Source organism: Mesoplodon bidens, assembly GCF_964165515.1.
Source record: "Mesoplodon bidens genome assembly, contig: HAP1_SCAFFOLD_240, whole genome shotgun sequence".
NCBI classification, from domain to species: domain Eukaryota; kingdom Metazoa; phylum Chordata; class Mammalia; order Artiodactyla; family Ziphiidae; genus Mesoplodon; species Mesoplodon bidens.
The window spans coordinates 283,750-289,749 of NW_027671802.1; the positions used below are offsets into that span (position 1 = coordinate 283,750).

General features: G+C 52.8%; 1 pseudogene across 1 annotated transcript in view; it reads right to left on the minus strand.

Annotated features, from left to right (window-relative positions):
- LOC308611035 (centrosomal protein of 78 kDa-like) overlaps positions 1–5,738 on the minus strand; it is a 226,863-nt pseudogene extending 221,125 nt beyond the window's left edge. The window contains exons 1-2 of the transcript in view: positions 5,705–5,738; positions 4,853–5,356 (exon numbers count right to left, since the gene is read on the minus strand). The product of the transcript in view is annotated as a centrosomal protein of 78 kDa-like (transcript). The remainder of the gene's footprint in view (positions 1–4,852; positions 5,357–5,704) is intronic.
- Positions 5,739–6,000: the final 262 nt, after the last annotated feature.

Below are 6,000 nucleotides of genomic sequence, written 5' to 3' on the forward strand. Positions count from 1 at the left end.
AACTGTCCTTGCAGAAGAGGTAACACATGGTGAGAACCCCAGATCCTAGAAAAGGGCCAGGCACACGATAAGTATTCAGCTTTTTGAAAACAAATGAACAATCATTTCCTCTCCTAGATCCTCACACCCTTTCTCTGCTGGCTGCTTTCTTTCAGCTTATAAACTTCCTCAGTATACCCACTTAAAAATCTCTCAGACCTATGATTCTTTGGATCTTCTTATGGATAACCTAAGTCTCTACCATGCCTTCAAACACCTCTCCTCCCCAAAAGCCCAGATCTGAACCTTGGGCCCAGACCTGTCTACCAGGCCCCTCTAAAGCACTGAAGATGAAGTAAGATCCTCTCCCCACCCCCAATACCTTCCTACTGTGCTCTGTATCTCACAAAAAGATGCAGCTGTAAACTGTCACCCACGCTTGCTGCCCTCCCTTTTCTAACTGGTCACCAGGCCCCACCCATTCTCTCTCAGATCTGCAAAATCCAGTCCAACCTTTTATAACTTAAGTGGGACCCTCAGATTACAATTCACCCTGCACCCAATCAAGTGCCTTGCACATGGAGGTCCGAGAAAGTCTCTAAACCAGAAGTCCATCTCACTGTTCTTTAGGGTTTCCCACAGCCTTCAGGATAAACATCTAAACTTCTGACAGGACAAACAAGGCCCCGTTCTGTTGGGCCCCACTAGGTTTCCAGTATCAACTCTCATTTCTTTCCCAAACCCTGAGTTCCAGTCCTATACCTTAGTTTTGCCATATTTTCTTATATTTCTCAAACTTTGACACACACTGCTCCCTCCTGCCACCCCAGTAGCTTCTACATATCCTTAGAAAGGATGGCACCTCCTCCAAGAAGCCTACCCTGAACTTTCCCTTCCAAGATACTGTGCTCTGCAAAGGGGAAAGGTGGGGGGGTGGATACATTAGGAGTTTGGGATTAACATAGACACACGACTCTATATCAAATAGATAATCAACAAGGACCTACTGCATAGCACAGGGAACTCCACTCCATAGCCTGGAACAAACTGTATGGGAAAAGAATCTGAAAAGGAATGGATATATGTATAACGGAATCACTTTACTGTACGCCTGAAACTAACACAATATTGTACATCAACTATCCTCCAATATAAAATAAAAATTAAATTAAAGAAAAAAGAGATTCTGTGCTCTATAGCACCAGAACTCACTTCTTCCAGAGCACTGACTACTGTGCTTGTGTTTACTTGCTGCCCAGTAGAAGGGAAGATTACCTAGAGCAGAAGCATCCTCTCCAGCAGCCCTTGGTTCTGACAACTCATTCAAGTGCCAGGCTACTTTACACACATAACCTGCTTAATTCATTCTAAGAACCCACAGAAAGAGTGGTTATTAATGTCATTTTACAAGTGTGGGGATTGTAGTGCAAAAGAAACCTGCCCAGGCCACAGACAGCATAAGCCCTGGAATTCAAACCCTAGGCTGCCTTCACACCAGTGCTCTTTCCACTATATGATACGACTACTGAAAAACAGATTTTTTCTTTCCTGAGCCCTGTTTTAATGGAAAGGAAATGAAGCTGGGATATATCCATTTCCTAATCGCTTTGGTGTGTACCAGGCAAAGTCATTCAACAGACCAGGTAACATCTGTGCAACAATTAACGATGCTCCAAACTGTGCTCAGTGTTCTACTTTGTAGAGTCTACAAGCATTAACACAGTGCGACCTTGTAACCTCCAGAGAGAGTGAGTCATGTTCAGCCCACGCTACAAATGAGAACACTGAGACCTAGAAGCCTTAAGGCACTCGGCCGGGGTCACCGAGCCGGCAGGAGTCCTAGGCCGCACGCCCCATCTAGCGCACGCACACCCGGGCACTGGGCACCGGTTCTAGTGCCCACCCTCCACCTTGCACTATCTAAAACCCCGCTTCGCAGCGCCCACACGAGAGCCCCTGGAAGCGGGAAGTACAAAGCTGTCTCAAACAGATGAACCAGTTTGCAGGGCAGAAGTTGAGACACGGATGTAGAGAACAAACGTATGGACACCAAGGGAGGAAAGCCGCGGGGGGTGGGGATGGTGGCGTGCTGAACTGGGCGACTCGGATTGACATGTATACACTGATGTGTATAAAACTGATGACTAATAAGAACATGCTGTATAAAAAAATAAAATAAAATCAAAAAAAAAAAAAGAATACTGTCTACTGTCCTCCGCGCCCCCTGGAACACTCACTGTAAATGTCCAGGAGGTGCCTGCAGAATGAATGAATCCATGAACAAACAAGCTCACTCATTTCAAACGTGCAGTCACATGCAAAATCTGACCTTCTGAGAAGTGAAGCTTCTGGAAGGAGCCCATTTTCTTAATGTATTCAGCATCGAGTCATCACAAAATATGAATTCGTATAAAGTACTGGCCCCTCACTTCCCATGAGAAAGCAAAATTCCTCAGCAGGGAAATGGGAGGGTAGCAGACATTACCCGCAAAGCTTTAGGAAGGCTGCGGCTCGCTGAGCACGTCACTAGGGCCCCTGACCGCCTGCCTGGTAGTAGGACAGACACACCAGGAACGGCTGCTGACCGGCAGAAAGAGCGCCCAGCCAGGCAGGCAGCACACCCCGCACCCTGCCAAGCGAGGTCTGGCCAGCAAGGGAAAGACGCTCTCCACTGCAGAACCGCCCACCACTAGAAAGCCAGGTCCTGCCAGGGCCTGGACACACGAGGCCTTCCTTACAAGGGTTACACATCTGTGGCCTCGCTCTGCCTCGAAGAAAAGACAGTGACGGGGACAACGTGACCATCTCCAGATGAACTTTCAACTTCGTTTCAAGTGCCTGGGTGCTGGGTCACAGTGGATTTCTAAACTCTTCCAATATTCAAAAATACCAATTTCTAAGATGCAGAAGGGTTGTTAAACATACACGTAGCACAGACCCCAGTCCCACTCCTGAGTATTTTCTCAAGTGAGGTAAAAACCCAAGTTCACATGGAAACCTGCCCTGGGATGTTTACAGCAGCTTTATTCCTGATCCCCTCAAAACTGGAAACATCCCACAAGTCCTGCCACCCGCCGGCGAATGGACAAACGGAAAATGGAATACAACACAGCCAGAAAAAGGAGTGGCTTCTCATACCCGCAACAACAGGGATGACGGACTTCCCTGGTGGTCCAGTGGCTAAGACTCCACACTCCCAATGCAGGGGGCCCGGGGTCCATCCCTGCTCAGGGAACTAGATCCCCCACGCCGCAACTAAAACATACTGCACGCGGCAATGAAGATCCCATGTGCCACAACAAGACCCAGAACAGCCAAGTAAATAACTACCTAAATAAATATTTAAAACAACAACAAAAAAAACAAACCCGGGAGGAATCTCGCATAGGTTTTGCTGAGCCAAAGCAGCCAGAATCAAAAAGCTACATGCTGTTGTTCCGTTTATCTGACTTTCTGGAAAAGCCAAAACCTTAGGGACGGAGAGATTAGTGGCCAAGAGGCTAGAGGCACCCTGGCGCCAAAGGGCAGCAAATGGGATGACAGGATTGCTCTGCCGCCTGATGGCGATCAAAACTCCTACAACTGTGCACTACAAGTGAACTATGCTTCACGGCTACTAAGGATACACAAATTAGTACATTTTGAAAAATGTGCCGACCAGCCATCCCCTGCATGACAAATGCAGTAAGAGGGGCGGGGAGGCGAGGCAAGTGGATCAGCTGGAGTTCTGAAGGTTCTCCCCACTTTCAGTTTCCCTCCCCTGGCATGTCTCCCCGCCCGGCCCACTGCTGCTCAGGCCGCCCACCCGGGCCGCCTGGAGTTACCCAACCAGAAAAGCCAGAGCCCAGGCTCAGCCGCGCCTCCAGGCACAAGAAGGGCAAAAATAGAAAGCGCCAGTGCGCAGTGGAGGGCTGGAAACCCTCGGACCTCAGATAACTGCGGAGAACCGGGGCTCGGAGTCAACATCGGCTCCAGGCGGTCCCAGCGTCCCGACCCCGGCCGCGACACACTTTCCACAAAACTGACACACACGCGCGGGTCGCGCGGGCTTCCCCGCCGGGTCGCCTGGAGGCCGGTCCCCCGCAAGCTGAGCGCACGAAAGGGCGCCCCAAAGGCGCCGGCCCAAGCCGCCCGCTGCGCTTTCCCTCCGGAAGGTGGGCTGCGGGGCCCAAGCGTAAACCCTGAGACAAGGTACACGCGCACCACGCCGCCACGGGGCACGAGAGTCCGGGCGCCCACCTGGCCGGACACCCTCCGTTTCTGGAATCACCGGACGCCTGTGTAAATTTCCCTTTGGCGTGTCATTTTCCAAAGGCCACTCAAGATCAGGGGACAGCACGCCTCCTCTCCAAGTGTCCTGCCAGCCCACCCACTCAAGATCAGAGGGACAAAATGCCTAACTAAAACAAAACAAAACAGAAACACAAGAAACTGGAGAGAGGGAGGAAAGGGTGCCCTCAAAAAAAAAAAAAAAAAAAAAACCTAAGCACGTTGACAGCGCTAAGAATAAACTACCAGGCAAAAGAAACCCTACATGTCAAATCCTAAAGTACAGAAGGGCAAGCCCGCCGGCAGTCCAGGCCCGGGGAGACCGGGGTCCCCAGCCCTGCAGAGCCAACCGCAGACCGGCTCGGGCGCCCCTCAGAAGCGCAGGGTCCCCGCGGCCGAGTCTGCGCCCCCGGCCGGCGCCGGGTCCCCTCTGCCCACCCTGCGCGCGGGGGCTGGAAAAGGCCGCGGAGAACCACGGCGGGGCGGGAAGGGGGGCTCCAAAGAAGGTCTGGCGACTCGAGTCGCTCCGTTTCTCGGTGGGCTCAGCGCGCGCCGTGGGGGAAGAGGGGCGGGGGTCCGGGAGGAGGGGATGGGTGGCACTTACGTAGACCGGCAGCGGCCACGGGCAGACGGCGGGCTCGGCCCCCACGAGCGATTCCAGCCTCAGCTCCAGCTTCTCCCCCATGTGCTAGTCCCACCGTGCTAGTCTGGCGGTTGGGGGAGGGGCGCGGCGCCGCCGGCGGGGGCGGAGCAAACAGGCAGGCGGGCAGTGAGGGGAGGGGGCCTGGCCTGGGCCTCAGCCGCCGCCGCCGCGCTCCCGTCCGGCCCCCGGCTCCCTCTTTGTGGTCACAAGCCCCGGGCCTCCAACGCTGCTGCGAACTCAGGCCTGCGTGAGGCGAGCACAATGAGCCGGGGACCGGGCCGAACCACTCGCGGCGCGCGCGGCCCACCCTGTGGACACGCCCGCTCTCACGCACGCACGCACGCACGTCTTCGGCTGCCCCCAGCCACACCCACCGGCCCGAAGTGGGGACCCGAGGAGACCCCTCGGGGCCTGGGGTGGCGGGTTCGACTCCCGCCCTTGACGTACCATGACACCCCCCCCCTCCTCCCCAATAAGAAGACTATAATTCCTCATTAAATATGACAGCTGGAATCCCGGCTTCTGTTCACAAAAATGCCGTGTATTTAGCCTATGCTAGGCACCAGACCGCGGACGCTCAGTACTGGCAAAAAAGGAAATGCCCTGCCCTCATGGCACTGCCATTTTAATTGTAATAGTAGGGACAATGTTCAAGGGAGAAAATAAAGTGTCATCATCGCCACGGGGATGGTTAATCTCATGTGCACACTGCTTGGGGCCCCGGCAACCACAAACATTATTCCAGATGTGGCCAGGAAGGTATTTTTCAGAAGAGATTAACACTGAAATTGGTCCACTTTGCGTAAAGGAGACTGTCAATGCCGCGGCGTGGGTGGGCCTCGTCCATCAGTTGAAGGACTGGAGAGAAAAATGAGGTTCCCTAGAAAGAGGGAACTGTTCCTCCAGTGGCCTTGGGACATCAGCTCTTCCCTGTGTCTCCAGCCCAGAGTCCTGCCCGGACTTGCCTGCCTCACAGTCACATGAGTCAACTCCTTAAAACAAAACTATATATGTAAAAATACTGAATATATACAAGCCTATTAATTTGTATATGTGTGTATACATATTATATATATGTATACACATGTTTATATGTGCGTGCGTTTGTA